General features: G+C 43.4%; 14 pseudogenes; all 14 read right to left on the bottom strand.

The window, feature by feature from the left end:
• Positions 1-556: 556 nt before the first annotated feature.
• On the bottom strand, positions 557-820 carry LOC130300853 (U2 spliceosomal RNA; annotated as a pseudogene).
• A 1471-nt stretch (positions 821-2291) lies between these two features.
• On the bottom strand, positions 2292-2554 carry LOC130300883 (U2 spliceosomal RNA; annotated as a pseudogene).
• A 1473-nt stretch (positions 2555-4027) lies between these two features.
• On the bottom strand, positions 4028-4291 carry LOC130300852 (U2 spliceosomal RNA; annotated as a pseudogene).
• Positions 4292-5767: 1476 nt separating this feature from the next.
• LOC130300866 (U2 spliceosomal RNA) lies at positions 5768-6031 on the bottom strand (annotated as a pseudogene).
• Positions 6032-7515: 1484 nt separating this feature from the next.
• LOC130300865 (U2 spliceosomal RNA) lies at positions 7516-7779 on the bottom strand (annotated as a pseudogene).
• Positions 7780-9270: 1491 nt separating this feature from the next.
• LOC130300864 (U2 spliceosomal RNA) lies at positions 9271-9534 on the bottom strand (annotated as a pseudogene).
• A 1470-nt stretch (positions 9535-11004) lies between these two features.
• LOC130300863 (U2 spliceosomal RNA) lies at positions 11005-11268 on the bottom strand (annotated as a pseudogene).
• Positions 11269-12741: 1473 nt separating this feature from the next.
• On the bottom strand, positions 12742-13005 carry LOC130300862 (U2 spliceosomal RNA; annotated as a pseudogene).
• A 1473-nt stretch (positions 13006-14478) lies between these two features.
• Positions 14479-14742, bottom strand: LOC130300861 (U2 spliceosomal RNA; annotated as a pseudogene).
• Positions 14743-16212: 1470 nt separating this feature from the next.
• On the bottom strand, positions 16213-16476 carry LOC130300859 (U2 spliceosomal RNA; annotated as a pseudogene).
• A 1482-nt stretch (positions 16477-17958) lies between these two features.
• On the bottom strand, positions 17959-18222 carry LOC130300858 (U2 spliceosomal RNA; annotated as a pseudogene).
• Positions 18223-19693: 1471 nt separating this feature from the next.
• On the bottom strand, positions 19694-19957 carry LOC130300856 (U2 spliceosomal RNA; annotated as a pseudogene).
• Positions 19958-21424: 1467 nt separating this feature from the next.
• LOC130300851 (U2 spliceosomal RNA) lies at positions 21425-21688 on the bottom strand (annotated as a pseudogene).
• Positions 21689-23167: 1479 nt separating this feature from the next.
• LOC130300855 (U2 spliceosomal RNA) lies at positions 23168-23431 on the bottom strand (annotated as a pseudogene).
• Between the last annotated feature and the right edge of the window lie 729 nt (positions 23432-24160).

Below are 24160 nucleotides of genomic sequence, written 5' to 3'. Positions count from 1 at the left end.
TCTCTTTTTCTTTTTATATATATTTTTTTCCGTCTTCTTCTTCTTCTTCTTCTTCTTCTTCTTCAGACCCTGTCATAGCACTAATGCCTTTCCAATACCACCAGCAGATGGAGACACTCCATTGCAACATTGGTTGTGAGCAGCAGTTTCTAAAAACAAATGCCTCATGGCGGATTTCCCATCCATCAATGGATGGTAAATTTTGTTTTTATCATTCACTGACCACAGAAACCAATGCATGGTCAAGCAACAGCAATGACACACCCTTGTGTATAGGCATGAGACCCTCATGTCATTTAACAGGATTCAGCACCACCCACAAGACAGCTACCTGTCATGTCATGTCAAACCTGCACAGGTGTGCTAGATTATTATTATTTAGTTTTATTTTATTTTTTTACACCAATCAGTGTGCAAACATGGTCATTAAAACGCTAAATGAATAGACGTTCATAAACCAGTCAGTGCAACTCATCATTTTGGTCTCCAATTCTCAAACTCAAATTCTCACCCACGGAGGATTAAATGAGAATCTTTCTTGTTTAACACTGGAATGGGGTGGTGCACTGTTCACTACCCGAAGATACTGCCACATCGGGTCAATGCATAGGGCGACAGAAGCAAGCTTCCAAATCAGCTCCCTTTCTCAAAAATCCATTTAATTTATGGTCCCCAGATAGGGAACGTATGTATCAGTATGTGCTCACAAGTCACCCAAGTGCAAGTATTCACACAAAAAAAAACGTGCCTCAGGATGCGATATGTCGCAAGATCCTTTCTTTTTTTACACTTGATCTAAGCCAAAAGGCCTAGAGGGGATAACCGGGAAAGGGGTGGACCCAACCATGTCCCCTTCATGAGCACTCACATTACTCATAGGAATGGAAGGAAGGCTGGCAGCCAACCAGCCTCCCATACACTTTCTGGGTGGGTGGCAGTCAGCCACCCATACATACATACAGCACAGGCTAAACCCACATCATCACTTAAAAAAAGGACAGGCGACCATTGCACTCTGATGGAGCATTTAGCAATGCAATCCATAGCCTGGCTTTTGCCTGAACCCCCATCACTCCTCCTCTTGCATATAAGACAATATTTCAGATCTGCATATGAAAACAACACGCCTACCTTTGTTGCACATAGCTGCCTGCCTGTCTCTAGTTACCCCACTGGCTGTAGCTGCGTCCCTTCCGACATGGAATAACACCAACTGTAACGATAAACTGAAAATTAACAGTATAAACCTGCATCATTTTGGACTCTGGTATTTGCTGAATCCGGGTGACCTGACAATCGATGGTGGTGCCGCTGGTGATTCTGGCCTTCTTGGAATCTGTTGGGCCTATGTGTTAGCTCACACATCACTTGGGTATCCATGGTAACTACCACAACATGGTCATCTGCAGTTTACATCTAGCCCGTGGCATTGAATGGCATTTTAAAAGTGCTAAGGGTCCTGGTGCAATAATCCTCCCATGAGGATCAGCCTCAACGGCTTTGTAGATTGCACTCATGTCAGCAACTCCATATACATTTTTTTTTCTTCATGCTTCTTTCTTCATCCTTTTTTCTTTCTGTCATTCAGACTTTCATTCATTCGATCTCTCTCACTCACTTGCTTTAACTCATTTGTTCTCACTCACTCACTCAATCACTCACTCACTCATTCACTCTCACTCACTCTCACTCTCTCACTCACTCGCTCACTAAGTCAGTCTCTCTCTCTCTCTCTCTTTTTCTTTTTATATATATTTTTTTCCGTCTTCTTCTTCTTCTTCTTCTTCTTCTTCTTCTTCAGACCCTGTCATAGCACTAATGCCTTTCCAATACCACCAGCAGATGGAGACACTCCATTGCAACATTGGTTGTGAGCAGCAGTTTCTAAAAACAAATGCCTCATGGCGGATTTCCCATCCATCAATGGATGGTAAATTTTGTTTTTATCATTCACTGACCACAGAAACCAATGCATGGTCAAGCAACAGCAATGACACACCCTTGTGTATAGGCATGAGACCCTCATGTCATTTAACAGGATTCAGCACCACCCACAAGACAGCTACCTGTCATGTCATGTCAAACCTGCACAGGTGTGCTAGATTATTATTATTTAGTTTTATTTTATTTTTTTACACCAATCAGTGTGCAAACATGGTCATTAAAACGCTAAATGAATAGACGTTCATAAACCAGTCAGTGCAACTCCTCATTTTGGTCTCCAATTCTCAAACTCAAATTCTCACCCACGGAGGATTAAATGAGAATCTTTCTTGTTTAACACTGGAATGGGGTGGTGCACTGTTCACTACCCGAAGATACTGCCACATCGGGTCAATGCATAGGGCGACAGAAGCAAGCTTCCAAATCAGCTCCCTTTCTCAAAAATCCATTTAATTTATGGTCCCCAGATAGGGAACGTATGTATCAGTATGTGCTCACAAGTCACCCAAGTGCAAGTATTCACACAAAAAAAACGTGCCTCAGGATGCGATCTGTCGCAAGATCCTTTCTTTTTTTACACTTGATCTAAGCCAAAAGGCCTAGAGGGGATAACCGGGAAAGGGGTGGACCCAACCATGTCCCCTTCATGAGCACTCACATTACTCATAGGAATGGAAGGAAGGCTGGCAGCCAACCAGCCTCCCATACACTTTCTGGGTGGGTGGCAGTCAGCCACCCATACATACATACAGCACAGGCTAAACCCACATCATCACTTAAAAAAAGGACAGGCGACCATTGCACTCTGATGGAGCATTTAGCAATGCAATCCATAGCCTGGCTTTTGCCTGAACCCCCATCACTCCTCCTCTTGCATATAAGACAATATTTCAGATCTGCATATGAAAACAACACGCCTACCTTTGTTGCACATAGCTGCCTGCCTGTCTCTAGTTACCCCACTGGCTGTAGCTGCGTCCCTTCCGACATGGAATAACACCAACTGTAACGATAAACTGAAAATTAACAGTATAAACCTGCATCATTTTGGACTCTGGTATTTGCTGAATCCGGGTGACCTGACAATCGATGGTGGTGCCGCTGGTGATTCTGGCCTTCTTGGAATCTGTTGGGCCTATGTGTTAGCTCACACATCACTTGGGTATCCATGGTAACTACCACAACATGGTCATCTGCAGTTTACATCTAGCCCGTGGCATTGAATGGCATTTTAAAAGTGCTAAGGGTCCTGGTGCAATAATCCTCCCATGAGGATCAGCCTCAACGGCTTTGTAGATTGCACTCATGTCAGCAACTCCATATACATTTTTTTTTCTTCATGCTTCTTTCTTCATCCTTTTTTCTTTCTGTCATTCAGACTTTCATTCATTCGATCTCTCTCACTCACTTGCTTTAACTCATTTGTTCTCACTCACTCACTCACTCACTCAATCACTCACTCACTCATTCACTCTCACTCACTCTCACTCTCTCACTCACTCGCTCACTAAGTCAGTCTCTCTCTCTCTCTCTCTTTTTCTTTTTATATATATTTTTTTCCGTCTTCTTCTTCTTCTTCTTCTTCTTCTTCAGACCCTGTCATAGCACTAATGCCTTTCCAATACCACCAGCAGATGGAGACACTCCATTGCAACATTGGTTGTGAGCAGCAGTTTCTAAAAACAAATGCCTCATGGCGGATTTCCCATCCATCAATGGATGGTAAATTTTGTTTTTATCATTCACTGACCACAGAAACCAATGCATGGTCAAGCAACAGCAATGACACACCCTTGTGTATAGGCATGAGACCCTCATGTCATTTAACAGGATTCAGCACCACCCACAAGACAGCTACCTGTCATGTCATGTCAAACCTGCACAGGTGTGCTAGATTATTATTATTTAGTTTTATTTTATTTTTTTACACCAATCAGTGTGCAAACATGGTCATTAAAACGCTAAATGAATAGACGTTCATAAACCAGTCAGTGCAACTCATCATTTTGGTCTCCAATTCTCAAACTCAAATTCTCACCCACGGAGGATTAAATGAGAATCTTTCTTGTTTAACACTGGAATGGGGTGGTGCACTGTTCACTACCCGAAGATACTGCCACATCGGGTCAATGCATAGGGCGACAGAAGCAAGCTTCCAAATCAGCTCCCTTTCTCAAAAATCCATTTAATTTATGGTCCCCAGATAGGGAACGTATGTATCAGTATGTGCTCACAAGTCACCCAAGTGCAAGTATTCACACAAAAAAAAACGTGCCTCAGGATGCGATATGTCGCAAGATCCTTTCTTTTTTTACACTTGATCTAAGCCAAAAGGCCTAGAGGGGATAACCGGGAAAGGGGTGGACCCAACCATGTCCCCTTCATGAGCACTCACATTACTCATAGGAATGGAAGGAAGGCTGGCAGCCAACCAGCCTCCCATACACTTTCTGGGTGGGTGGCAGTCAGCCACCCATACATACATACAGCACAGGCTAAACCCACATCATCACTTAAAAAAAGGACAGGCGACCATTGCACTCTGATGGAGCATTTAGCAATGCAATCCATAGCCTGGCTTTTGCCTGAACCCCCATCACTCCTCCTCTTGCATATAAGACAATATTTCAGATCTGCATATGAAAACAACACGCCTACCTTTGTTGCACATAGCTGCCTGCCTGTCTCTAGTTACCCCACTGGCTGTAGCTGCGTCCCTTCCGACATGGAATAACACCAACTGTAACGATAAACTGAAAATTAACAGTATAAACCTGCATCATTTTGGACTCTGGTATTTGCTGAATCCGGGTGACCTGACAATCGATGGTGGTGCCGCTGGTGATTCTGGCCTTCTTGGAATCTGTTGGGCCTATGTGTTAGCTCACACATCACTTGGGTATCCATGGTAACTACCACAACATGGTCATCTGCAGTTTACATCTAGCCCGTGGCATTGAATGGCATTTTAAAAGTGCTAAGGGTCCTGGTGCAATAATCCTCCCATGAGGATCAGCCTCAACGGCTTTGTAGATTGCACTCATGTCAGCAACTCCATATACATTTTTTTTTCTTCATGCTTCTTTCTTCATCCTTTTTTCTTTCTGTCATTCAGACTTTCATTCATTCGATCTCTCTCACTCACTTGCTTTAACTCATTTGTTCTCACTCACTCACTCACTCACTCAATCACTCACTCACTCATTCACTCTCACTCACTCTCACTCTCTCACTCACTCGCTCACTAAGTCAGTCTCTCTCTCTCTCTCTCTTTTTCTTTTTATATATATTTTTTTCCGTCTTCTTCTTCTTCTTCTTCTTCTTCTTCTTCAGACCCTGTCATAGCACTAATGCCTTTCCAATACCACCAGCAGATGGAGACACTCCATTGCAACATTGGTTGTGAGCAGCAGTTTCTAAAAACAAATGCCTCATGGCGGATTTCCCATCCATCAATGGATGGTAAATTTTGTTTTTATCATTCACTGACCACAGAAACCAATGCATGGTCAAGCAACAGCAATGACACACCCTTGTGTATAGGCATGAGACCCTCATGTCATTTAACAGGATTCAGCACCACCCACAAGACAGCTACCTGTCATGTCATGTCAAACCTGCACAGGTGTGCTAGATTATTATTATTTAGTTTTATTTTATTTTTTTACACCAATCAGTGTGCAAACATGGTCATTAAAACGCTAAATGAATAGACGTTCATAAACCAGTCAGTGCAACTCCTCATTTTGGTCTCCAATTCTCAAACTCAAATTCTCACCCACGGAGGATTAAATGAGAATCTTTCTTGTTTAACACTGGAATGGGGTGGTGCACTGTTCACTACCCGAAGATACTGCCACATCGGGTCAATGCATAGGGCGACAGAAGCAAGCTTCCAAATCAGCTCCCTTTCTCAAAAATCCATTTAATTTATGGTCCCCAGATAGGGAACGTATGTATCAGTATGTGCTCACAAGTCACCCAAGTGCAAGTATTCACACAAAAAAAAACGTGCCTCAGGATGCGATCTGTCGCAAGATCCTTTCTTTTTTTACACTTGATCTAAGCCAAAAGGCCTAGAGGGGATAACCGGGAAAGGGGTGGACCCAACCATGTCCCCTTCATGAGCACTCACATTACTCATAGGAATGGAAGGAAGGCTGGCAGCCAACCAGCCTCCCATACACTTTCTGGGTGGGTGGCAGTCAGCCACCCATACATACATACAGCACAGGCTAAACCCACATCATCACTTAAAAAAAGGACAGGCGACCATTGCACTCTGATGGAGCATTTAGCAATGCAATCCATAGCCTGGCTTTTGCCTGAACCCCCATCACTCCTCCTCTTGCATATAAGACAATATTTCAGATCTGCATATGAAAACAACACGCCTACCTTTGTTGCACATAGCTGCCTGCCTGTCTCTAGTTACCCCACTGGCTGTAGCTGCGTCCCTTCCGACATGGAATAACACCAACTGTAACGATAAACTGAAAATTAACAGTATAAACCTGCATCATTTTGGACTCTGGTATTTGCTGAATCCGGGTGACCTGACAATCGATGGTGGTGCCGCTGGTGATTCTGGCCTTCTTGGAATCTGTTGGGCCTATGTGTTAGCTCACACATCACTTGGGTATCCATGGTAACTACCACAACATGGTCATCTGCAGTTTACATCTAGCCCGTGGCATTGAATGGCATTTTAAAAGTGCTAAGGGTCCTGGTGCAATAATCCTCCCATGAGGATCAGCCTCAACGGCTTTGTAGATTGCACTCATGTCAGCAACTCCATATACATTTTTTTTTCTTCATGCTTCTTTCTTCATCCTTTTTTCTTTCTGTCATTCAGACTTTCATTCATTCGATCTCTCTCACTCACTTGCTTTAACTCATTTTTTCTCACTCACTCACTCACTCACTCAATCACTCACTCACTCATTCACTCTCACTCACTCTCACTCTCTCACTCACTCGCTCACTAAGTCAGTCTCTCTCTCTCTCTCTCTCTTTTTCTTTTTATATATATTTTTTTCCGTCTTCTTCTTCTTCTTCTTCTTCTTCTTCTTCTTCTTCAGACCCTGTCATAGCACTAATGCCTTTCCAATACCACCAGCAGATGGAGACACTCCATTGCAACATTGGTTGTGAGCAGCAGTTTCTAAAAACAAATGCCTCATGGCGGATTTCCCATCCATCAATGGATGGTAAATTTTGTTTTTATCATTCACTGACCACAGAAACCAATGCATGGTCAAGCAACAGCAATGACACACCCTTGTGTATAGGCATGAGACCCTCATGTCATTTAACAGGATTCAGCACCACCCACAAGACAGCTACCTGTCATGTCATGTCAAACCTGCACAGGTGTGCTAGATTATTATTATTTAGTTTTATTTTATTTTTTTACACCAATCAGTGTGCAAACATGGTCATTAAAACGCTAAATGAATAGACGTTCATAAACCAGTCAGTGCAACTCCTCATTTTGGTCTCCAATTCTCAAACTCAAATTCTCACCCACGGAGGATTAAATGAGAATCTTTCTTGTTTAACACTGGAATGGGGTGGTGCACTGTTCACTACCCGAAGATACTGCCACATCGGGTCAATGCATAGGGCGACAGAAGCAAGCTTCCAAATCAGCTCCCTTTCTCAAAAATCCATTTAATTTATGGTCCCCAGATAGGGAACGTATGTATCAGTATGTGCTCACAAGTCACCCAAGTGCAAGTATTCACACAAAAAAAAACGTGCCTCAGGATGCGATCTGTCGCAAGATCCTTTCTTTTTTTACACTTGATCTAAGCCAAAAGGCCTAGAGGGGATAACCGGGAAAGGGGTGGACCCAACCATGTCCCCTTCATGAGCACTCACATTACTCATAGGAATGGAAGGAAGGCTGGCAGCCAACCAGCCTCCCATACACTTTCTGGGTGGGTGGCAGTCAGCCACCCATACATACATACAGCACAGGCTAAACCCACATCATCACTTAAAAAAAGGACAGGCGACCATTGCACTCTGATGGAGCATTTAGCAATGCAATCCATAGCCTGGCTTTTGCCTGAACCCCCATCACTCCTCCTCTTGCATATAAGACAATATTTCAGATCTGCATATGAAAACAACACGCCTACCTTTGTTGCACATAGCTGCCTGCCTGTCTCTAGTTACCCCACTGGCTGTAGCTGCGTCCCTTCCGACATGGAATAACACCAACTGTAACGATAAACTGAAAATTAACAGTATAAACCTGCATCATTTTGGACTCTGGTATTTGCTGAATCCGGGTGACCTGACAATCGATGGTGGTGCCGCTGGTGATTCTGGCCTTCTTGGAATCTGTTGGGCCTATGTGTTAGCTCACACATCACTTGGGTATCCATGGTAACTACCACAACATGGTCATCTGCAGTTTACATCTAGCCCGTGGCATTGAATGGCATTTTAAAAGTGCTAAGGGTCCTGGTGCAATAATCCTCCCATGAGGATCAGCCTCAACGGCTTTGTAGATTGCACTCATGTCAGCAACTCCATATACATTTTTTACTCCATATACATTTTTTTTTCTTCATGCTTCTTTCTTCATCCTTTTTTCTTTCTGTCATTCAGACTTTCATTCATTCGATCTCTCTCACTCACTTGCTTTAACTCATTTGTTCTCACTCACTCACTCACTCACTCAATCACTCACTCACTCATTCACTCTCACTCACTCTCACTCTCTCACTCACTCGCTCACTAAGTCAGTCTCTCTCTCTCTCTCTCTTTTTCTTTTTATATATATTTTTTTCCGTCTTCTTCTTCTTCTTCTTCTTCTTCTTCAGACCCTGTCATAGCACTAATGCCTTTCCAATACCACCAGCAGATGGAGACACTCCATTGCAACATTGGTTGTGAGCAGCAGTTTCTAAAAACAAATGCCTCATGGCGGATTTCCCATCCATCAATGGATGGTAAATTTTGTTTTTATCATTCACTGACCACAGAAACCAATGCATGGTCAAGCAACAGCAATGACACACCCTTGTGTATAGGCATGAGACCCTCATGTCATTTAACAGGATTCAGCACCACCCACAAGACAGCTACCTGTCATGTCATGTCAAACCTGCACAGGTGTGCTAGATTATTATTATTTAGTTTTATTTTATTTTTTTACACCAATCAGTGTGCAAACATGGTCATTAAAACGCTAAATGAATAGACGTTCATAAACCAGTCAGTGCAACTCATCATTTTGGTCTCCAATTCTCAAACTCAAATTCTCACCCACGGAGGATTAAATGAGAATCTTTCTTGTTTAACACTGGAATGGGGTGGTGCACTGTTCACTACCCGAAGATACTGCCACATCGGGTCAATGCATAGGGCGACAGAAGCAAGCTTCCAAATCAGCTCCCTTTCTCAAAAATCCATTTAATTTATGGTCCCCAGATAGGGAACGTATGTATCAGTATGTGCTCACAAGTCACCCAAGTGCAAGTATTCACACAAAAAAAAACGTGCCTCAGGATGCGATCTGTCGCAAGATCCTTTCTTTTTTTACACTTGATCTAAGCCAAAAGGCCTAGAGGGGATAACCGGGAAAGGGGTGGACCCAACCATGTCCCCTTCATGAGCACTCACATTACTCATAGGAATGGAAGGAAGGCTGGCAGCCAACCAGCCTCCCATACACTTTCTGGGTGGGTGGCAGTCAGCCACCCATACATACATACAGCACAGGCTAAACCCACATCATCACTTAAAAAAAGGACAGGCGACCATTGCACTCTGATGGAGCATTTAGCAATGCAATCCATAGCCTGGCTTTTGCCTGAACCCCCATCACTCCTCCTCTTGCATATAAGACAATATTTCAGATCTGCATATGAAAACAACACGCCTACCTTTGTTGCACATAGCTGCCTGCCTGTCTCTAGTTACCCCACTGGCTGTAGCTGCGTCCCTTCCGACATGGAATAACACCAACTGTAACGATAAACTGAAAATTAACAGTATAAACCTGCATCATTTTGGACTCTGGTATTTGCTGAATCCGGGTGACCTGACAATCGATGGTGGTGCCGCTGGTGATTCTGGCCTTCTTGGAATCTGTTGGGCCTATGTGTTAGCTCACACATCACTTGGGTATCCATGGTAACTACCACAACATGGTCATCTGCAGTTTACATCTAGCCCGTGGCATTGAATGGCATTTTAAAAGTGCTAAGGGTCCTGGTGCAATAATCCTCCCATGAGGATCAGCCTCAACGGCTTTGTAGATTGCACTCATGTCAGCAACTCCATATACATTTTTTTTTCTTCATGCTTCTTTCTTCATCCTTTTTTCTTTCTGTCATTCAGACTTTCATTCATTCGATCTCTCTCACTCACTTGCTTTAACTCATTTGTTCTCACTCACTCACTCACTCACTCAATCACTCACTCACTCATTCACTCTCACTCACTCTCACTCTCTCACTCACTCGCTCACTAAGTCAGTCTCTCTCTCTCTCTCTCTTTTTCTTTTTATATATATTTTTTTCCGTCTTCTTCTTCTTCTTCTTCTTCTTCAGACCCTGTCATAGCACTAATGCCTTTCCAATACCACCAGCAGATGGAGACACTCCATTGCAACATTGGTTGTGAGCAGCAGTTTCTAAAAACAAATGCCTCATGGCGGATTTCCCATCCATCAATGGATGGTAAATTTTGTTTTTATCATTCACTGACCACAGAAACCAATGCATGGTCAAGCAACAGCAATGACACACCCTTGTGTATAGGCATGAGACCCTCATGTCATTTAACAGGATTCAGCACCACCCACAAGACAGCTACCTGTCATGTCATGTCAAACCTGCACAGGTGTGCTAGATTATTATTATTTAGTTTTATTTTATTTTTTTACACCAATCAGTGTGCAAACATGGTCATTAAAACGCTAAATGAATAGACGTTCATAAACCAGTCAGTGCAACTCATCATTTTGGTCTCCAATTCTCAAACTCAAATTCTCACCCACGGAGGATTAAATGAGAATCTTTCTTGTTTAACACTGGAATGGGGTGGTGCACTGTTCACTACCCGAAGATACTGCCACATCGGGTCAATGCATAGGGCGACAGAAGCAAGCTTCCAAATCAGCTCCCTTTCTCAAAAATCCATTTAATTTATGGTCCCCAGATAGGGAACGTATGTATCAGTATGTGCTCACAAGTCACCCAAGTGCAAGTATTCACACAAAAAAAAACGTGCCTCAGGATGCGATCTGTCGCAAGATCCTTTCTTTTTTTACACTTGATCTAAGCCAAAAGGCCTAGAGGGGATAACCGGGAAAGGGGTGGACCCAACCATGTCCCCTTCATGAGCACTCACATTACTCATAGGAATGGAAGGAAGGCTGGCAGCCAACCAGCCTCCCATACACTTTCTGGGTGGGTGGCAGTCAGCCACCCATACATACATACAGCACAGGCTAAACCCACATCATCACTTAAAAAAAGGACAGGCGACCATTGCACTCTGATGGAGCATTTAGCAATGCAATCCATAGCCTGGCTTTTGCCTGAACCCCCATCACTCCTCCTCTTGCATATAAGACAATATTTCAGATCTGCATATGAAAACAACACGCCTACCTTTGTTGCACATAGCTGCCTGCCTGTCTCTAGTTACCCCACTGGCTGTAGCTGCGTCCCTTCCGACATGGAATAACACCAACTGTAACGATAAACTGAAAATTAACAGTATAAACCTGCATCATTTTGGACTCTGGTATTTGCTGAATCCGGGTGACCTGACAATCGATGGTGGTGCCGCTGGTGATTCTGGCCTTCTTGGAATCTGTTGGGCCTATGTGTTAGCTCACACATCACTTGGGTATCCATGGTAACTACCACAACATGGTCATCTGCAGTTTACATCTAGCCCGTGGCATTGAATGGCATTTTAAAAGTGCTAAGGGTCCTGGTGCAATAATCCTCCCATGAGGATCAGCCTCAACGGCTTTGTAGATTGCACTCATGTCAGCAACTCCATATACATTTTTTTTTCTTCATGCTTCTTTCTTCATCCTTTTTTCTTTCTGTCATTCAGACTTTCATTCATTCGATCTCTCTCACTCACTTGCTTTAACTCATTTGTTCTCACTCACTCACTCACTCACTCAATCACTCACTCACTCATTCACTCTCACTCACTCTCACTCTCTCACTCACTCGCTCACTAAGTCAGTCTCTCTCTCTCTCTCTCTTTTTCTTTTTATATATATTTTTTTCCGTCTTCTTCTTCTTCTTCTTCTTCTTCTTCAGACCCTGTCATAGCACTAATGCCTTTCCAATACCACCAGCAGATGGAGACACTCCATTGCAACATTGGTTGTGAGCAGCAGTTTCTAAAAACAAATGCCTCATGGCGGATTTCCCATCCATCAATGGATGGTAAATTTTGTTTTTATCATTCACTGACCACAGAAACCAATGCATGGTCAAGCAACAGCAATGACACACCCTTGTGTATAGGCATGAGACCCTCATGTCATTTAACAGGATTCAGCACCACCCACAAGACAGCTACCTGTCATGTCATGTCAAACCTGCACAGGTGTGCTAGATTATTATTATTTAGTTTTATTTTATTTTTTTACACCAATCAGTGTGCAAACATGGTCATTAAAACGCTAAATGAATAGACGTTCATAAACCAGTCAGTGCAACTCATCATTTTGGTCTCCAATTCTCAAACTCAAATTCTCACCCACGGAGGATTAAATGAGAATCTTTCTTGTTTAACACTGGAATGGGGTGGTGCACTGTTCACTACCCGAAGATACTGCCACATCGGGTCAATGCATAGGGCGACAGAAGCAAGCTTCCAAATCAGCTCCCTTTCTCAAAAATCCATTTAATTTATGGTCCCCAGATAGGGAACGTATGTATCAGTATGTGCTCACAAGTCACCCAAGTGCAAGTATTCACACAAAAAAAAACGTGCCTCAGGATGCGATCTGTCGCAAGATCCTTTCTTTTTTTACACTTGATCTAAGCCAAAAGGCCTAGAGGGGATAACCGGGAAAGGGGTGGACCCAACCATGTCCCCTTCATGAGCACTCACATTACTCATAGGAATGGAAGGAAGGCTGGCAGCCAACCAGCCTCCCATACACTTTCTGGGTGGGTGGCAGTCAGCCACCCATACATACATACAGCACAGGCTAAACCCACATCATCACTTAAAAAAAGGACAGGCGACCATTGCACTCTGATGGAGCATTTAGCAATGCAATCCATAGCCTGGCTTTTGCCTGAACCCCCATCACTCCTCCTCTTGCATATAAGACAATATTTCAGATCTGCATATGAAAACAACACGCCTACCTTTGTTGCACATAGCTGCCTGCCTGTCTCTAGTTACCCCACTGGCTGTAGCTGCGTCCCTTCCGACATGGAATAACACCAACTGTAACGATAAACTGAAAATTAACAGTATAAACCTGCATCATTTTGGACTCTGGTATTTGCTGAATCCGGGTGACCTGACAATCGATGGTGGTGCCGCTGGTGATTCTGGCCTTCTTGGAATCTGTTGGGCCTATGTGTTAGCTCACACATCACTTGGGTATCCATGGTAACTACCACAACATGGTCATCTGCAGTTTACATCTAGCCCGTGGCATTGAATGGCATTTTAAAAGTGCTAAGGGTCCTGGTGCAATAATCCTCCCATGAGGATCAGCCTCAACGGCTTTGTAGATTGCACTCATGTCAGCAACTCCATATACATTTTTTTTTCTTCATGCTTCTTTCTTCATCCTTTTTTCTTTCTGTCATTCAGACTTTCATTCATTCGATCTCTCTCACTCACTTGCTTTAACTCATTTGTTCTCACTCACTCACTCACTCACTCAATCACTCACTCACTCATTCACTCTCACTCACTCTCACTCTCTCACTCACTCGCTCACTAAGTCAGTCTCTCTCTCTCTCTCTCTTTTTCTTTTTATATATATTTTTTTCCGTCTTCTTCTTCTTCTTCTTCTTCTTCTTCAGACCCTGTCATAGCACTAATGCCTTTCCAATACCACCAGCAGATGGAGACACTCCATTGCAACATTGGTTGTGAGCAGCAGTTTCTAAAAACAAATGCCTCATGGCGGATTTCCCATCCATCAATGGATGGTAAATTTTGTTTTTATCATTCACTGACCACAGAAACCAATGCATGGTCAAGCAACAGCAATGACACACCCTTGTGTATAGGCATGAGACCCTCATGTCATTTAACAGGATTCAGCACCACCCACAAGACAGCTACCTGTCATGTCATGTCAAACCTGCACAGGTGTGCTAGATTATTATTATTTAGTTTTATTTTATTTTTTTACACCAATCAGTGTGCAAACATGGTCATTAAAACGCTAAATGAATAGACGTTCATAAACCAGTCAGTGCAACTCATCATTTTGGTCTCCAATTCTCAAACTCAAATTCTCACCCACGGAGGATTAAATGAGAATCTTTCTTGTTTAACACTGGAATGGGGTGGTGCACTGTTCACTACCCGAAGATACTGCCACATCGGGTCAATGCATAGGGCGACAGAAGCAAGCTTCCAAATCAGCTCCCTTTCTCAAAAATCCATTTAATTTATGGTCCCCAGATAGGGAACGTATGTATCAGTATGTGCTCACAAGTCACCCAAGTGCAAGTATTCACACAAAAAAAAACGTGCCTCAGGATGCGATCTGTCGCAAGATCCTTTCTTTTTTTACACTTGATCTAAGCCAAAAGGCCTAGAGGGGATAACCGGGAAAGGGGTGGACCCAACCATGTCCCCTTCATGAGCACTCACATTACTCATAGGAATGGAAGGAAGGCTGGCAGCCAACCAGCCTCCCATACACTTTCTGGGTGGGTGGCAGTCAGCCACCCATACATACATACAGCACAGGCTAAACCCACATCATCACTTAAAAAAAGGACAGGCGACCATTGCACTCTGATGGAGCATTTAGCAATGCAATCCATAGCCTGGCTTTTGCCTGAACCCCCATCACTCCTCCTCTTGCATATAAGACAATATTTCAGATCTGCATATGAAAACAACACGCCTACCTTTGTTGCACATAGCTGCCTGCCTGTCTCTAGTTACCCCACTGGCTGTAGCTGCGTCCCTTCCGACATGGAATAACACCAACTGTAACGATAAACTGAAAATTAACAGTATAAACCTGCATCATTTTGGACTCTGGTATTTGCTGAATCCGGGTGACCTGACAATCGATGGTGGTGCCGCTGGTGATTCTGGCCTTCTTGGAATCTGTTGGGCCTATGTGTTAGCTCACACATCACTTGGGTATCCATGGTAACTACCACAACATGGTCATCTGCAGTTTACATCTAGCCCGTGGCATTGAATGGCATTTTAAAAGTGCTAAGGGTCCTGGTGCAATAATCCTCCCATGAGGATCAGCCTCAACGGCTTTGTAGATTGCACTCATGTCAGCAACTCCATATACATTTTTTTTTCTTCATGCTTCTTTCTTCATCCTTTTTTCTTTCTGTCATTCAGACTTTCATTCATTCGATCTCTCTCACTCACTTGCTTTAACTCATTTGTTCTCACTCACTCACTCACTCACTCAATCACTCACTCACTCATTCACTCTCACTCACTCTCACTCTCTCACTCACTCGCTCACTAAGTCAGTCTCTCTCTCTCTCTCTCTTTTTCTTTTTATATATATTTTTTTCCGTCTTCTTCTTCTTCTTCTTCTTCTTCAGACCCTGTCATAGCACTAATGCCTTTCCAATACCACCAGCAGATGGAGACACTCCATTGCAACATTGGTTGTGAGCAGCAGTTTCTAAAAACAAATGCCTCATGGCGGATTTCCCATCCATCAATGGATGGTAAATTTTGTTTTTATCATTCACTGACCACAGAAACCAATGCATGGTCAAGCAACAGCAATGACACACCCTTGTGTATAGGCATGAGACCCTCATGTCATTTAACAGGATTCAGCACCACCCACAAGACAGCTACCTGTCATGTCATGTCAAACCTGCACAGGTGTGCTAGATTATTATTATTTAGTTTTATTTTATTTTTTTACACCAATCAGTGTGCAAACATGGTCATTAAAACGCTAAATGAATAGACGTTCATAAACCAGTCAGTGCAACTCATCATTTTGGTCTCCAATTCTCAAACTCAAATTCTCACCCACGGAGGATTAAATGAGAATCTTTCTTGTTTAACACTGGAATGGGGTGGTGCACTGTTCACTACCCGAAGATACTGCCACATCGGGTCAATGCATAGGGCGACAGAAGCAAGCTTCCAAATCAGCTCCCTTTCTCAAAAATCCATTTAATTTATGGTCCCCAGATAGGGAACGTATGTATCAGTATGTGCTCACAAGTCACCCAAGTGCAAGTATTCACACAAAAAAAAACGTGCCTCAGGATGCGATCTGTCGCAAGATCCTTTCTTTTTTTACACTTGATCTAAGCCAAAAGGCCTAGAGGGGATAACCGGGAAAGGGGTGGACCCAACCATGTCCCCTTCATGAGCACTCACATTACTCATAGGAATGGAAGGAAGGCTGGCAGCCAACCAGCCTCCCATACACTTTCTGGGTGGGTGGCAGTCAGCCACCCATACATACATACAGCACAGGCTAAACCCACATCATCACTTAAAAAAAGGACAGGCGACCATTGCACTCTGATGGAGCATTTAGCAATGCAATCCATAGCCTGGCTTTTGCCTGAACCCCCATCACTCCTCCTCTTGCATATAAGACAATATTTCAGATCTGCATATGAAAACAACACGCCTACCTTTGTTGCACATAGCTGCCTGCCTGTCTCTAGTTACCCCACTGGCTGTAGCTGCGTCCCTTCCGACATGGAATAACACCAACTGTAACGATAAACTGAAAATTAACAGTATAAACCTGCATCATTTTGGACTCTGGTATTTGCTGAATCCGGGTGACCTGACAATCGATGGTGGTGCCGCTGGTGATTCTGGCCTTCTTGGAATCTGTTGGGCCTATGTGTTAGCTCACACATCACTTGGGTATCCATGGTAACTACCACAACATGGTCATCTGCAGTTTACATCTAGCCCGTGGCATTGAATGGCATTTTAAAAGTGCTAAGGGTCCTGGTGCAATAATCCTCCCATGAGGATCAGCCTCAACGGCTTTGTAGATTGCACTCATGTCAGCAACTCCATATACATTTTTTTTTCTTCATGCTTCTTTCTTCATCCTTTTTTCTTTCTGTCATTCAGACTTTCATTCATTCGATCTCTCTCACTCACTTGCTTTAACTCATTTGTTCTCACTCACTCACTCACTCACTCACTCATCATCACTCACTCACTCATTCACTCTCACTCACTCTCACTCTCTCACTCACTCGCTCACTAAGTCAGTCTCTCTCTCTCTCTCTCTTTTTCTTTTTATATATATTTTTTTCCGTCTTCTTCTTCTTCTTCTTCTTCTTCTTCTTCAGACCCTGTCATAGCACTAATGCCTTTCCAATACCACCAGCAGATGGAGACACTCCATTGCAACATTGGTTGTGAGCAGCAGTTTCTAAAAACAAATGCCTCATGGCGGATTTCCCATCCATCAATGGATGGTAAATTTTGTTTTTATCATTCACTGACCACAGAAACCAATGCATGGTCAAGCAACAGCAATGACACACCCTTGTGTATAGGCATGAGACCCTCATGTCATTTAACAGGATTCAGCACCACCCACAAGACAGCTACCTGTCATGTCATGTCAAACCTGCACAGGTGTGCTAGATTATTATTATTTAGTTTTATTTTATTTTTTTACACCAATCAGTGTGCAAACATGGTCATTAAAACGCTAAATGAATAGACGTTCATAAACCAGTCAGTGCAACTCATCATTTTGGTCTCCAATTCTCAAACTCAAATTCTCACCCACGGAGGATTAAATGAGAATCTTTCTTGTTTAACACTGGAATGGGGTGGTGCACTGTTCACTACCCGAAGATACTGCCACATCGGGTCAATGCATAGGGCGACAGAAGCAAGCTTCCAAATCAGCTCCCTTTCTCAAAAATCCATTTAATTTATGGTCCCCAGATAGGGAACGTATGTATCAGTATGTGCTCACAAGTCACCCAAGTGCAAGTATTCACACAAAAAAAAACGTGCCTCAGGATGCGATCTGTCGCAAGATCCTTTCTTTTTTTACACTTGATCTAAGCCAAAAGGCCTAGAGGGGATAACCGGGAAAGGGGTGGACCCAACCATGTCCCCTTCATGAGCACTCACATTACTCATAGGAATGGAAGGAAGGCTGGCAGCCAACCAGCCTCCCATACACTTTCTGGGTGGGTGGCAGTCAGCCACCCATACATACATACAGCACAGGCTAAACCCACATCATCACTTAAAAAAAGGACAGGCGACCATTGCACTCTGATGGAGCATTTAGCAATGCAATCCATAGCCTGGCTTTTGCCTGAACCCCCATCACTCCTCCTCTTGCATATAAGACAATATTTCAGATCTGCATATGAAAACAACACGCCTACCTTTGTTGCACATAGCTGCCTGCCTGTCTCTAGTTACCCCACTGGCTGTAGCTGCGTCCCTTCCGACATGGAATAACACCAACTGTAACGATAAACTGAAAATTAACAGTATAAACCTGCATCATTTTGGACTCTGGTATTTGCTGAATCCGGGTGACCTGACAATCGATGGTGGTGCCGCTGGTGATTCTGGCCTTCTTGGAATCTGTTGGGCCTATGTGTTAGCTCACACATCACTTGGGTATCCATGGTAACTACCACAACATGGTCATCTGCAGTTTACATCTAGCCCGTGGCATTGAATGGCATTTTAAAAGTGCTAAGGGTCCTGGTGCAATAATCCTCCCATGAGGATCAGCCTCAACGGCTTTGTAGATTGCACTCATGTCAGCAACTCCATATACATTTTTTTTTCTTCATGCTTCTTTCTTCATCCTTTTTTCTTTCTGTCATTCAGACTTTCATTCATTCGATCTCTCTCACTCACTTGCTTTAACTCATTTGTTCTCACTCACTCACTCACTCACTCATCACTCACTCACTCATTCACTCTCACTCACTCTCACTCTCTCACTCACTCGCTCACTAAGTCAGTCTCTCTCTCTCTCTCTCTCTTTTTCTTTTTATATATATTTTTTTCCGTCTTCTTCTTCTTCTTCTTCTTCTTCAGACCCTGTCATAGCACTAATGCCTTTCCAATACCACCAGCAGATGGAGACACTCCATTGCAACATTGGTTGTGAGCAGCAGTTTCTAAAAACAAATGCCTCATGGCGGATTTCCCATCCATCAATGGATGGTAAATTTTGTTTTTATCATTCACTGACCACAGAAACCAATGCATGGTCAAGCAACAGCAATGACACACCCTTGTGTATAGGCATGAGACCCTCATGTCATTTAACAGGATTCAGCACCACCCACAAGACAGCTACCTGTCATGTCATGTCAAACCTGCACAGGTGTGCTAGATTATTATTATTTAGTTTTATTTTATTTTTTTACACCAATCAGTGTGCAAACATGGTCATTAAAACGCTAAATGAATAGACGTTCATAAACCAGTCAGTGCAACTCATCATTTTGGTCTCCAATTCTCAAACTCAAATTCTCACCCACGGAGGATTAAATGAGAATCTTTCTTGTTTAACACTGGAATGGGGTGGTGCACTGTTCACTACCCGAAGATACTGCCACATCGGGTCAATGCATAGGGCGACAGAAGCAAGCTTCCAAATCAGCTCCCTTTCTCAAAAATCCATTTAATTTATGGTCCCCAGATAGGGAACGTATGTATCAGTATGTGCTCACAAGTCACCCAAGTGCAAGTATTCACACAAAAAAAAACGTGCCTCAGGATGCGATCTGTCGCAAGATCCTTTCTTTTTTTACACTTGATCTAAGCCAAAAGGCCTAGAGGGGATAACCGGGAAAGGGGTGGACCCAACCATGTCCCCTTCATGAGCACTCACATTACTCATAGGAATGGAAGGAAGGCTGGCAGCCAACCAGCCTCCCATACACTTTCTGGGTGGGTGGCAGTCAGCCACCCATACATACATACAGCACAGGCTAAACCCACATCATCACTTAAAAAAAGGACAGGCGACCATTGCACTCTGATGGAGCATTTAGCAATGCAATCCATAGCCTGGCTTTTGCCTGAACCCCCATCACTCCTCCTCTTGCATATAAGACAATATTTCAGATCTGCATATGAAAACAACACGCCTACCTTTGTTGCACATAGCTGCCTGCCTGTCTCTAGTTACCCCACTGGCTGTAGCTGCGTCCCTTCCGACATGGAATAACACCAACTGTAACGATAAACTGAAAATTAACAGTATAAACCTGCATCATTTTGGACTCTGGTATTTGCTGAATCCGGGTGACCTGACAATCGATGGTGGTGCCGCTGGTGATTCTGGCCTTCTTGGAATCTGTTGGGCCTATGTGTTAGCTCACACATCACTTGGGTATCCATGGTAACTACCACAACATGGTCATCTGCAGTTTACATCTAGCCCGTGGCATTGAATGGCATTTTAAAAGTGCTAAGGGTCCTGGTGCAATAATCCTCCCATGAGGATCAGCCTCAACGGCTTTGTAGATTGCACTCATGTCAGCAACTCCATATACATTTTTTTTTCTTCATGCTTCTTTCTTCATCCTTTTTTCTTTCTGTCATTCAGACTTTCATTCATTCGATCTCTCTCACTCACTTGCTTTAACTCATTTGTTCTCACTCACTCACTCACTCACTCAATCACTCACTCACTCATTCACTCTCACTCACTCTCACTCTCTCACTCACTCGCTCACTAAGTCAGTCTCTCTCTCTCTCTCTCTTTTTCTTTTTATATATATTTTTTTCCGTCTTCTTCTTCTTCTTCTTCTTCAGACCCTGTCATAGCACTAATGCCTTTCCAATACCACCAGCAGATGGAGACACTCCATTGCAACATTGGTTGTGAGCAGCAGTTTCTAAAAACAAATGCCTCATGGCGGATTTCCCATCCATCAATGGATGGTAAATTTTGTTTTTATCATTCACTGACCACAGAAACCAATGCATGGTCAAGCAACAGCAATGACACACCCTTGTGTATAGGCATGAGACCCTCATGTCATTTAACAGGATTCAGCACCACCCACAAGACAGCTACCTGTCATGTCATGTCAAACCTGCACAGGTGTGCTAGATTATTATTATTTAGTTTTATTTTATTTTTTTACACCAATCAGTGTGCAAACATGGTCATTAAAACGCTAAATGAATAGACGTTCATAAACCAGTCAGTGCAACTCATCATTTTGGTCTCCAATTCTCAAACTCAAATTCTCACCCACGGAGGATTAAATGAGAATCTTTCTTGTTTAACACTGGAATGGGGTGGTGCACTGTTCACTACCCGAAGATACTGCCACATCGGGTCAATGCATAGGGCAACAGAAGCAAGCTTCCAAATCAGCTCCCTTTCTCAAAAATCCATTTAATTTATGGTCCCCAGATAGGGAACGTATGTATCAGTATGTGCTCACAAGTCACCCAAGTGCAAGTATTCACACAAAAAAAAACGTGCCTCAGGATGCGATCTGTCGCAAGATCCTTTCTTTTTTTACACTTGATCTAAGCCAAAAGGCCTAGAGGGGATAACCGGGAAAGGGGTGGACCCAACCATGTCCCCTTCATGAGCACTCACATTACTCATAGGAATGGAAGGAAGGCTGGCAGCCAACCAGCCTCCCATACACTTTCTGGGTGGGTGGCAGTCAGCCACCCATACATACATACAGCACAGGCTAAACCCACATCATCACTTAAAAAAAGGACAGGCGACCATTGCACTCTGATGGAGCATTTAGCAATGCAATCCATAGCCTGGCTTTTGCCTGAACCCCCATCACTCCTCCTCTTGCATATAAGACAATATTTCAGATCTGCATATGAAAACAACACGCCTACCTTTGTTGCACATAGCTGCCTGCCTGTCTCTAGTTACCCCACTGGCTGTAGCTGCGTCCCTTCCGACATGGAATAACACCAACTGTAACGATAAACTGAAAATTAACAGTATAAACCTGCATCATTTTGGACTCTGGTATTTGCTGAATCCGGGTGACCTGACAATCGATGGTGGTGCCGCTGGTGATTCTGGCCTTCTTGGAATCTGTTGGGCCTATGTGTTAGCTCACACATCACTTGGGTATCCATGGTAACTACCACAACATGGTCATCTGCAGTTTACATCTAGCCCGTGGCATTGAATGGCATTTTAAAAGTGCTAAGGGTCCTGGTGCAATAATCCTCCCATGAGGATCAGCCTCAACGGCTTTGTAGATTGCACTCATGTCAGCAACTCCATATACATTTTTTTTTCTTCATGCTTCTTTCTTCATCCTTTTTTCTTTCTGTCATTCAGACTTTCATTCATTCGATCTCTCTCACTCACTTGCTTTAACTCATTTGTTCTCACTCACTCACTCACTCACTCAATCACTCACTCACTCATTCACTCTCACTCACTCTCACTCTCTCACTCACTCGCTCACTAAGTCAGTCTCTCTCTCTCTCTCTCTTTTTCTTTTTATATATATTTTTTTCCGTCTTCTTCTTCTTCTTCTTCTTCTTCTTCTTCTTCAGACCCTGTCATAGCACTAATGCCTTTCCAATACCACCAGCAGATGGAGACACTCCATTGCAACATTGGTTGTGAGCAGCAGTTTCTAAAAACAAATGCCTCATGGCGGATTTCCCATCCATCAATGGATGGTAAATTTTGTTTTTATCATTCACTGACCACAGAAACCAATGCATGGTCAAGCAACAGCAATGACACACCCTTGTGTATAGGCATGAGACCCTCATGTCATTTAACAGGATTCAGCACCACCCACAAGACAGCTACCTGTCATGTCATGTCAAACCTGCACAGGTGTGCTAGATTATTATTATTTAGTTTTATTTTATTTTTTTACACCAATCAGTGTGCAAACATGGTCATTAAAACGCTAAATGAATAGACGTTCATAAACCAGTCAGTGCAACTCATCATTTTGGTCTCCAATTCTCAAACTCAAATTCTCACCCACGGAGGATTAAATGAGAATCTTTCTTGTTTAACACTGGAATGGGGTGGTGCACTGTTCACTACCCGAAGATACTGCCACATCGGGTCAATGCATAGGGCGACAGAAGCAAGCTTCCAAATCAGCTCCCTTTCTCAAAAATCCATTTAATTTATGGTCCCCAGATAGGGAACGTATGTATCAGTATGTGCTCACAAGTCACCCAAGTGCAAGTATTCACACAAAAAAAAACGTGCCTCAGGATGCGATCTGTCGCAAGATCCTTTCTTTTTTTACACTTGATCTAAGCCAAAAGGCCTAGAGGGGATAACCGGGAAAGGGGTGGACCCAACCATGTCCCCTTCATGAGCACTCACATTACTCATAGGAATGGAAGGAAGGCTGGCAGCCAACCAGCCTCCCATACACTTTCTGGGTGGGTGGCAGTCAGCCACCCATACATACATACAGCACAGGCTAAACCCACATCATCACTTAAAAAAAGGACAGGCGACCATTGCACTCTGATGGAGCATTTAGCAATGCAATCCATAGCCTGGCTTTTGCCTGAACCCCCATCACTCCTCCTCTTGCATATAAGACAATATTTCAGATCTGCATATGAAAACAACACGCCTACCTTTGTTGCACATAGCTGCCTGCCTGTCTCTAGTTACCCCACTGGCTGTAGCTGCGTCCCTTCCGACATGGAATAACACCAACTGTAACGATAAACTGAAAATTAACAGTATAAACCTGCATCATTTTGGACTCTGGTATTTGCTGAATCCGGGTGACCTGACAATCGATGGTGGTGCCGCTGGTGATTCTGGCCTTCTTGGAATCTGTTGGGCCTATGTGTTAGCTCACACATCACTTGGGTATCCATGGTAACTACCACAACATGGTCATCTGCAGTTTACATCTAGCCCGTGGCATTGAATGGCATTTTAAAAGTGCTAAGGGTCCTGGTGCAATAATCCTCCCATGAGGATCAGCCTCAACGGCTTTGTAGATTGCACTCATGTCAGCAACTCCATATACATTTTTTTTTCTTC

This window comes from Hyla sarda, unplaced genomic scaffold (assembly GCF_029499605.1).
Source record: "Hyla sarda isolate aHylSar1 unplaced genomic scaffold, aHylSar1.hap1 scaffold_1103, whole genome shotgun sequence".
Lineage (NCBI taxonomy): Eukaryota > Metazoa > Chordata > Amphibia > Anura > Hylidae > Hyla > Hyla sarda.
Note: the sequence above shows the minus strand (reverse complement) of the source record. Positions and strands in the feature narration are given on the sequence as shown.